The 11,559-nt window shown below is 27.0% G+C and overlaps 1 protein-coding gene across 1 annotated transcript in view; it reads right to left on the bottom strand.

Moving 5' to 3' along the window:
• LOC109604748 (ecdysone-induced protein 74EF) overlaps positions 1–4,959 on the bottom strand; it is a 194,849-nt gene extending 189,890 nt beyond the window's left edge. Inside the window, exon 1 of the mRNA XM_049964080.1 lies at positions 4,461–4,959. The gene's annotated coding sequence lies outside the window, so the exon portion shown is untranslated. The remainder of the gene's footprint in view (positions 1–4,460) is intronic.
• Between the last annotated feature and the right edge of the window lie 6,600 nt (positions 4,960–11,559).

Below are 11,559 nucleotides of genomic sequence, written 5' to 3' on the forward strand. Positions count from 1 at the left end.
TCGCATCTAAATATACGTACAATTTGTTTTTATTTATAGTAGATAGTACTGTACTAGAATTTCCTCGACTCGACATCTTTTGATTAAAATTCAAATTGGGCAAGGGTAGTTTTAAACAGTAATTCATATTTTTATTGAGATTTAAACTTTAAATCTAAGTATCGTAAATTTTTTTATTCATGATAGGTAGTACTGCACTCTAGTTTTCTCGACTCATCTTTGTTTAAAGTTCAAAGACTGTTCATAACTGTGAAGTATATCTGTCTTCTTTAATTTATTCTGGTGCTAAAATTAATGGTACTCTCCCCTACAGGGGTAATTTCGAAATTTTAAATAGTTATTATTATTGTTTATTGTAGATTCAAATTTTGCATCTAAAAATACGTATTTTTTTCAATTCATGATGAATAGTACCGTACTCGAATTTCTTAGCCTCATCATTAAAGTTAAGGCACAAAATAATAATTATCGACTTTTCCAAATACAGTGCATAACTAAGAACTGTATTTTTCACTAGTACTAAAATTAGTGATACTTCTCCCTCCCCCCTTCAATATTAGCAGGAGGTAATTTTGAAATTTCAAAAAGTAATAATTTTTTATTGCTGGTTCAAATTTGCATAAAAAAATGTGTAGAATAATTTTCAATTCATGATAAATACTCGAATCTCTTCAATTAAAGTTAATGCTCAAAATGGGGGCTTTTTATTTCAATCTACTTATTTATACTCATTTCAAAAGACAGTTCACATCTAAGAAACGTATTTTCTTATTTTTTTTTGGATATTTAAAGAACAGTATAGAATCGTATATGATAATTCGAAAAAAATATTTTAGGTAAATCCTAAGTGTTTTGGATTTGCAATAAAACCGAGGTATTTATACGTTGCCCCACCTTGATGGAGGAGTATCAATTTTAGTACAGGTGTATTTCCCCCAACGAAAGATTAAATTTTAATTATAGATGCTGTTTGAATGAATCTAGTATACGTTAGTTATTATCTAAACATTAAATGAACATAAGTAAATAAAAAATTCCATTGAAGTATTTATTTTATGTTCAAAAATTTAAAATGTCAATTCCACGAATTAATATATCTGCGTTACATAAAATAACATATTAAAAGTTCAATATCAAGGCGAACAAATATTTCACAGTTCAAAATAAAAGGTTAAAAATATATGATATTTTATGTAAAGCTAACCATTTTTATTTATTGTTGCATTATATTTTAATCAGTGTTTTTTATAATTAAACTCTCAAATGACCGAATGAATTCGCAAATTTTACACACCGACCAATAAATTAGAAATTTTTTTTATATTCAATAAAACATAATTCAACGTAATAATAGGCACAGTAAAAATTTCGTTTTCAATACAGAAAGAAAGTACCCACAAATTTACCGATCCAGATCCCATCAATGGACCGTCCTCACTTTCCGTCGTTAATTCGATTAATTAATATAGAAATACTAATACACGGCAAAAACGAAAGCTGAGCCGAGCATTGTGATCGAAACCGCCGTACTTTCATCAAAAAATTTTCGTCGGCCGAAATCCGTGGCCGTCGGAGCGTTAAAACTGCATTCCGAAATTTTGGACGGTGGCGGCGGATCCGCTTTCGCCCGGCGACTAGGAGGAGAAAGTAACGTGTACCGTGTACGAAATGTGTAAAAAGTGTACTTGTTCGGTTTTCAGTGTCACGGCGAACACACTTTTTCGGGTTCCCCGACGACGAAGATTTTCGTTGCGTTACCTACTTTTCGGCGGTCGGCGAACAGATGTCGTCGAAATGGAAACGAAAGCGTTGAAATAATAGCAAAAGTAATTGCGTCCAAATTAGTTGTGTGTATTATCAAATGGCTGGTAAAATTATGACAATGTCGAACAAGCTGTTGTTGCGTTTTTAATTTCGATTTCACGATAGTGAGTGAAAATTTTGTGACACAGATATTTTCGACTGTCTAATAAAAACTGATTTATGTTACAATCTTAATTTATTCGGCATACCAGAATCCACATTAAATTTATTCGTGCATTCCCCAAGTTACAAAATAAAAATTTCACCAGACAGTTGTCCTAGGACAGACAAAAATGACAATAGAAACTGTACTATTTACTATATTTTGATTAAACCACCAAATGAAAGTATCAGGGAATAAACAAGCATTAACATTTTAATAACACAAATAATTAATAAATAATGAGAATAGAAGTAGAAACGACAAAAAAAGAAGAAAGTCTCTAAAATAATTTAAGAAATAATTAGTTATTTAAGGTAAACGTTAAAATAATTGATAGTTTTTAATAAAATAGAAAAGTTAAAATTTAATTAACAATTTGGTACATTTTTTCTACTATATTATAAATAATATAATTATGACTTAATCCTTGTCTAAAATATAATTAATAACAAAAAAGTTGTTACCAGACATTTTAATGATTTTATAAATTTTATTATTATCAAAATGAAACGCAGTTTGAAATTACTACATTTTATAAAACCGTATAGTTAAGTCGATATTTTTAACTTTATACGATTGTAGTCGTATCGCAAATTCCATTGAATTTAATGATTTAGTTATTCTGTTTTTCATATATATCTTGTTATGTATATCAATTTATAGATGTATGTTAATATAATTATTATAAAAATATTTATTATTATTTTTAAATAATAGATTTTATTAAAATTGTGTCAAATTTTGAATTTGAAGGACATTTAATTGATATGAAATGTTATTATTTTATACTTAACTTACAGACAACAAACAGCAAATAAAATAAACTATATCGGGGTTAATTTTTATTATTTATTATTAAATTAACTACTGAGAGAAGGTCATTCCTAATATGTCATAATTAAGTAATATTTTGACTATTTATAAAAAAAAAACAAGTTACAAATTATTAATTATCAAAATAATGTATGATTCAAGAATTTGTTTTTGTTTTAAAATTATCGTAAGATACTCAAATTTTTAGTTATACATAAAAGCTATTAAATTATTATTTATATATTTAATTAAGTTGGCAATTTAACAGTTTTATGTAATAACAACTTTAAAGAACATAAGAATTTTTAATACATTCATTTAACCTTCTTATTAAGATATATTTATTGTTTTAAGACAAAATCTTCCATATAGATATTTATTACTAGGCGTGGCTTTTTTACAACAACTTTTAAATATTAATTTTCGTATATTATTAAATAATATGTATTTAATTAATTACATATTGGATAGTTATTAGCAATCGAATTAGAAAAAGGAAAATACCCAAAAATTGCCAACAGGAAATTTAAGTACCTAATTATTAGACTCCAATTAATATTGACTTTATTAAATCTAAAATATTTATTATAGATACGTGACAGTTAATTTAATATAATTTTATAATAAAACTTTTAAAATCCTCAGAATGTTCAGGTTAAATAACACATAATAATTGTCTAATTTTTCATTTTACAAAAATTATGTATTTAATTAATTACGTATTGGATAGTTATAAGCAATCGAATTAGAAAAAGGAAAACACCCAAAAATTGCCAACATTAAATTTAAGTACCTAATTATTAGACTCCAATTAAAATTTACTTCATTAAATATAAAATATTTATTAAAGATACGTGACAGTTAATTCAATATAATTTTATAATAAAACTTTCAAAATCCTCTGAATGTTCAGATCAAATAACACAATAATTGTCTAATTCTTCATTTTACAAAAAACATAATAAACTAATGTATTTTTTGTGAAAGTATATTTTGTATATTAATTTTTAAGTTTATTTTGATATAAAATAATAAAAAAAATAAATAAACATTAAAAATTGTGGATGCCCCTTAAAGATAAATAAGAATATTAATTATGTCAAAATTAAAATGTTATTATTATTAGTGAAAACAAAAATTGTATATTTTATTTATTTTTTATTTACGTATTAATTTTTAATATGTATACAAATATATTTGGATATTGATGTTTTATTGTATTAATTTTTATAATATTTATAATAATATAATTATTTTTATTGAATTTATGACTAAAAAGTATGTAAATTAATTTTTATATGTCGAGTATATTTGTTTTATGATAAGATAAAATGGTGTTCTGCACAAACTCACCAAAATGCATAAAACATGCATTGGCTTCGTATCAGATAGATCCCATAAATAAATTGAATAATTATTGCAGTATGTTTTAATATAATGTTTACAATTTTTGTGATGGAAATAAAATAAAACGCGGAAATACCATACAGCAATTCTTGTTATAAACAAATGCATAAATATTAAAGATGATGGATGATTCAAGTTTTACAACCACAAAACTAAATAATTTAATTCAATGTTTACCTTTTTATATCTGCATTAAAATTTATTTAGGCTATGTTAACATATTTAAGGTCTTGTGTTTATAAATAATTATTGTTTCAAAAAAGAAAATTTGTACCTTAAATCCATGCGCTGGAAAAAAGAGAAAATCCTAAATAGTAATCCAAAAAAGGGCCACAAAAATAAACCACAATCACTGATCACCTAAAATCTTGTCACTACCCTAACTCTCTATCCTATCCTGTCAAGACTCACTCGTTCCAATAAAAAAAATTCAAAGAAAAAAATCAATCACCACCACTCCATAAAACCCGAACCCGTGTTCCCGGTAATCCCGGCACTGTCACCTCGTTCCAGAGGACACTGTGCGCAAGTAACGTCCTTAAGTCAAATCACCCGCGCAACATCAAATGAAAAAAAAAAAACACGATCGGCCGGCGGACGCAGAAAAACAAACGAAACACATGGGTCCCGCGATGCGTGGTGCCCAAAAACAAATGCGATCCCGATTTTGCTCGCTAATTGCCGCACGTAACGGTGCATTCAAGAAGTGGCGGTCTCGCGGACACAAGAGTAGAGCTTGCGCCGTTCTGTCGGCGCGCTGGTAGCCTAAGCACTAAAAGCGGTGCCGTCGTGGGTTCGCGTTGCTTAGCTAAGTCGTTCTAAGCTGGCAGTGCGGCGTCTCTCCTGCGAGCGATCGCGACCGCCACCGAACGCAAGGTTGCATGCAGGCTAAACTCTTTGTTTAGAGGTTGTTGATGTTTTAGCATTTCTAATTCGACCGTCGGCGACCAGTTACACTTGCAGGAGGACCTTCTTGGCCGCGCTCAGGGTTCCACGCCAGTTAGGCCGATGCTACGTTCTATTCCTGTTGTAGTACATTTTTGTACACGAATCCCGCTAAGGATGCCGTCGTATTTCTCGGCAGGGCCTACTTGAGGGTTCTAATTTGAATGATTTGCTGGTACTGCGGTGGTACCCTTTCAAGTCATTTTGGAATTAGTCCACTTAGTATTAATACAAATACATCTGCTCTCCTCTCCACTTTCCAAACAAAATAATATCGTATAATTTTTATCTATTTATTTGTTATCTTACCTTTTTATAAAAAAATTATATCTATTGTTTTTACTGATTCATTCAGTTATTTTCCTTTAACTACAATTTAAGATTTCTGATGCAAATGTAGATGTAAACTGTCAATAAAAAAATGTAGCTTCTATGATAGAAGATAAATAGATAGAGTCTATCAAAGTTGGCTAATGGCAATACGTCTTTGAACAATATCCGGTAATAACTTTTGAGATAACTGACTAATTTTTTGAGATTAATACATTCTAAGGTTACCCACTATTTATCTGTATAAAGATTTAACAATAAAACTATTAAATAACTGTCAATGGTAGCAAATAAGTTAAGTGAATGTGCAAATGTCAATGTACTTATCAATATTGATAATTAATACATTTTGTGCGTACTCACTAATTTGTCTGAAAAATTATAATACTTTTCATTTTGAGCTCACTCTCTTATTTATGAGAACAAAGTTCTAACAATTTAATTATTAAATAACTGTCAATAATATGAAGTAGGCTGACAGTTATTTGTTGATATCTTTTTTTAGAGGAATATATCAACCTATTTATTATCAATGATAGTTAATTCGTTTTGAGATAACTCACTACTTTGTTAGAACAATGTTTTAACGATATAAGTATTAATTAATAATTGTCAATGATAGCAAGTAGATTGACTGTTATTTGTTGATATGATATTTTTTGGTAAATGAACAATCGTCAAAATACTTGTCATTTATAATTCATTATTTTTCAGCTTACTCACTAATTTATCAGAACGAAGTTCTAAAATTAGATATATATCAATGATAGCAAAGTAAGTTGACAGATAATTATTGATTTTTGAAGGTGAATATACAACTGTCAAAGTAGTTGTTATCATTGATAGTTAACACATTTTGAGGCTAATCTCTAATTTGTCAGAACGAAGTTCTTTTAATAGAACTATTATCAATGATAACAAGTAAGTTGACAAATATTTGTTGAAGTGATATTTTTTGGTAAATGGGCAGTCGTTAACGTACTTGTCATTTGTAATTCATTATTTTTCAGCTTACTGTCAATGATAACAAATAAGTTGACAGTTAATTGTTGATGTGATATTTTTGGAGGTGAATATCAATTGTCAAAGTACTTGTCATCATTGATAGTTAACACATTTTGAGATTATTTACTAATTTGTCAAAACGAAGTTCTCACATAAGAACTATTAAATAACTGTCAATGTTAACAAGTAAGTTGACAGTTATTTGCTGAAGTGATATTTTTGGACGTGAACATACAATTGTCAATGTACTTGTCACCATTGATAGTTAACACATTTTGGGGATACTCACTAATTTATCAGAACGAAGTTCTAAAATTATAACTATTCGATATCTATCACTGATTGTAAGTAGGTTTACAGTTATTTATTAATATGACATTTTTGGAAGTGAATGTACAATTGTCAACGTACTTATCATCATTGATAGTTAACATATTTTGAGGCTACTCCCTAATTTGTCTTCTAGCAAGTTCTAACAATAGAACTATTAAATTAACTGTCAGTGATAACAAATAGGTTGACGGTTATTTAAGATGAATTTACAAATCTCAAAGTACTTCATTATTTGGAATTAATTGTTGATATATTTTTAGGTAGTTGAAAAACTGTCAATTTAATTATTATCTTTGATAGTCAATAATTTTGAATTTAATCATGAATTTGTCAAAAGAAAGTCCTAAAAATATTACTATTAAATAACTGTCGATGATAGAAATTAGCTTGACAATTATTTTTTGAGGTGATTGAAAAACTATCAACGTACTTACCATAATTGTTAGTAATTGAATAATAATAATTCATTTTCTATTTACTTACTATTATGTCAAAACAAAGTTCTAATAATTTAATTATTAAATAACTTTGAATGATAGCAATGTATATTCACGACATTTGAAAACTAAGTGTAATAGACCATAGCACCGATCATTAACATCAAAATTAACGGCCTTCTCTGTTTTATAACCTACAATTTTTTTAAAAATTATGTATCCACTTCTCCATCATTCAAATTGAATTATTCCTCCTGCTAGCCCAAACTACAATATTTAGTTGATACCATTCAGATTGCCAATGTTCAACAAGTTGTTTACAACTTGTCTTATTTCTAAAGGATTCTATTAATTAAAATGTAAAAATTTTTCCGTTATAGGCGCCAACATAATTGATAATTAATTGATAATTTCATCAATAAATTTAATTTCTTACTTTTCCAAATCCATTCCAATAACGCTGTTTAAGGTGTATGGCTGGCAGATGTGCTGATATTTTCTTAAAACAATTTATTATTCCCTTGTAAAGATTTTTAAAAGAAATTTAATTATTACATTTTATATCTGCTCAGGGCTTTTGTGTAATTATGCTCGTATGTCAGACTTTCATTCTATTTCGTTCCTGCTGAGTTCCTATAGTTCGAGGACTCTTTATTTATATTCAATAATTGCAACTCGTAATTTTTTTGTGTTGTGGGGAAAAAATCCTACTCCCCATTGTTCAACAAATTAACAGTGACATCAGAAGTATTACAATAAAGTTAATTAAATCGTGTTGAAGTGATTAGGAATTTTCAACATCCGAAGCATGACCAAAACACATAAAACGCTAACAATATTATCAAATAATAATTTAAAGATAAGTGCAAAATAGACAAACACACTAATGAAACGGTTTATTTTGTTACAATGGATCAAGGCAGCTGATCGACCCTGAATATTTTTTTCAATTTCATCTAAAACATACATGCTGATTAAGGCTTAAATTCCATCAATCATTGTGCATGTTGTGAAAGTTTAATTTATTTGTTTTGCAGATATACATTTGTACAGTAGATTTGTTGCCTCACACAATTTTTCCAACGAGACGATTTTTAAGAAAATGTTACGCAATTGACTCACTTCTGATGACCTAAATACAAATAAAAAATGTGTTTTTATAACATCTTTTTTTAACTTATCAAAACCCAAAATAAATGATAGCAAGCCAAGGTATTTTTATAACGCCCCCGCCGTGCAAATCCTTGACCCACAATTTTACAACTATTTTTGTTTCCTGGATTGAAGCAAAAAAAAAAAAAGAAACTGAAAGATGTAAACTGTGAAGTAAACAAAACCTTTCCCGGCGCAACAATTTGCACGTTAAACTACAAAACGGTTTTCGTTGATTGTAGAAGTCCATTAATGAATGGTAAAGGCAGCATTAATTTATGAAAGTGAAACTTTTTACTGTAAACAGCAATTATTTTATAATTGAATATTTACAAACAACAGTATCGAACGCAAAGTAGCAAACGTTTATTATATGACAACGCTTTTCCTTCCTGCTTCCGCATAAAAAAAGGACTTGTCAACAATTTGCAGCGTTACATTTTTGTTCTAGTCGAATTGCTTCTAGTCCCCATATAGCAATATTTAATTGCGGCAGGAGAAAACTTTTACTTTCGTTCTTGTCGCATATATGTATGGCATTAAATGGAAAATCTATTTTCGCACCAGAAATGAATTTTATCTATTTGTTGTGTGCAAATATTTTAACAATTTTGTTTGTACTCATTTGTTTTAACAAATATAATTAAGGCATAACACATAGCAACTGGAAGTATTTTACATGAGCTTTTAAAACCCTTACAATTATTTTAAACTCTTCCTTTTAACAGTAATTAATAACGCCTTGGGACATACAACTGTTTGGAATAATTTCTTATCTTATCTAAAAATTTTTATACATTCCCTAACATATTGACGCTTAATAAAGGTTAGTTACAATGTAAACCTTATCAGCCATAAACTCCTAATGAAAAAGTGTGTATTGTATTTTTACCAGATGTGTAATCTAATGTATTATGATTACGTAATAATAAAAAATAATTGTTTGTAGTATTTAAATGTCAAATCATTAATTTTAACTTCATGTTTTATTTCAGGATTATTTATTTTAAATCCAATCATTATATTCGAGGTTTTTTTAAAGATAATTGATAAATGAATTCAGAAGTTGAAGTAAAAATTGTCATAAATATATAATTATACTTTTTATTGGCACATTTCCAGTTATTTTTCTTTGTGTGTTTTATTTTATGACTACTAACAATATCTCAGGAAGTTATTTACATATTACTGGTTACAAGTAAATCAAGTAACAAAGGTATTTAATAATTTAATCTAGAAATATCATAAACAAAAATAATTCTTTGACTGATTTTTGACTACTAACAAAGTAGTTAATCAAGTAAAATAGGGAAAGTAATTATTTAATCTAAAAATAGCACATATAAAAATAATTATGAGTGTTTTTTCCACCAGACATTTTATTGGTAAATTTTGAATTATTCTACTGCGTGTGATTTTTGACTCCAAACACTGTAATATTTTAAATTAATAGTAATGGTAAAAAAGATAAATAATATCCCCAGAACTGATTAACAAATTACTGATGATTACAAGTAAGCCAAGTAACATAAGGAATTTAATAAATTTATCTAGAAATATCATAAATAAAAATAATTATGAATGTTTTGTCCACAAGACATTTTATTGGTACATTTTAAATTATTCTACTTTGTCTGATTTTTGATTCCTAACAAAGTAACATAAATTTAAATTAAGTGTAATAATAAAGAGGATAAATAATATCCCAAGAACTGATTAACATATTACTGATGAATACAAATAACTTAAGTAACATAAAGAATTCAGTATATTAATCTAGAAATATCATAAATAAAAATAATTATGTGTGTTTTATCCACAAGACATTTTATTGACACATTTTAAATTATTCTACTTTGTCAAATGTTTGAGTACTAACAAAGTAACACATTACTTTAAATTAATTGTTGTAATAAAGAGGACAAATAATATTCTAAAAACTGATTAACAAATTGCTGGTTACAAAGTAACATAAGGAATTGAATAAATTAATCTAGAAATATTATAAATAAAAATAATTATGAATGTTTTATCCACCAGACATTTTATTGGGACATTTTGAATTATTCTACTTTGTCTAATTTAAGTAACATATTCTTTTAAATTAATAGTAATAATAAAAAAACAAATAATACTCCAAGAACTGATTAAAATATTACTGATGATTACAAGGAACTCAAGTAACATAAAGAATCTAACAAATTAATCTAGACATATGATAAATAAAAATAATTATGATTGTTTTATCCACATCTTGAGTTATTCTACTTTGTTTGATTTTTAACTAACAAGTAACACATTAATTTAAATTAATAGTAATAATAAAGAGAACAAATAATATTTCAATAACTAACAAATTGCTGGTTACAAGTGAATCAAGTAAAATAAAGAAATTAATAATTTACACATTTTAAATTATTCTATTCTGTCTGATTTTATACTCCTGACAATGTAACATATTATTTTAAATTAATAGTAGTGGTAAAAAAGACAAATAATATTCAAAAAAATATCACAAAAACATATTGCTGATGAATACAAGTCAAGTAACATAAGGAATTTAATAAATTAAGTAAGAAATATCATAAATAAAATTAATTATGATTGTTTTATCCACGAAACATTTTATTACCACATTTTGAATTATTCTACTCTGTCTTTTTGACTACTAGCAATATGACACATTAATCTAAATTAATAGGGACTATAAAAAGGACAAACAATATTTCAAGAACTGACTACCAAGTTTCTTGTGTCAAGTAGTCGAATAATATAACATATTTGATAAATTGAAACAGAAATCTCATAAATAAAAAGAAATCTGATTGTGACATTTTATTGGCACATTTTCAATTCTGTTTTGTTTGACTTGTTTCTGACTAGTGGTAATGTAACTCATTAATTTAAATTAATACAAATAGTAAAAAGGACAAATAATATCTTAAGAACCTGACTAAGATGTTACGTGTTCCAAGTTGAATAATATAAAGTATTGGATAAACTGAAATATCATAAATAAAACGAAATATGACTGTGTTATTCTCAAGACATTTAATTGGCACATTTTCAATTCTTCTCCCTGAATATGTTAGATTTATTCAGTTTTATTTTATAATTCACTAAAATTATAATATTATTTTACTTCAGGCAATATAAAAATTGATTTAAATA

The sequence above is a fragment of the Aethina tumida genome, chromosome 3 (genome assembly GCF_024364675.1).
Source record: "Aethina tumida isolate Nest 87 chromosome 3, icAetTumi1.1, whole genome shotgun sequence".
Classification (NCBI taxonomy): domain Eukaryota; kingdom Metazoa; phylum Arthropoda; class Insecta; order Coleoptera; family Nitidulidae; genus Aethina; species Aethina tumida.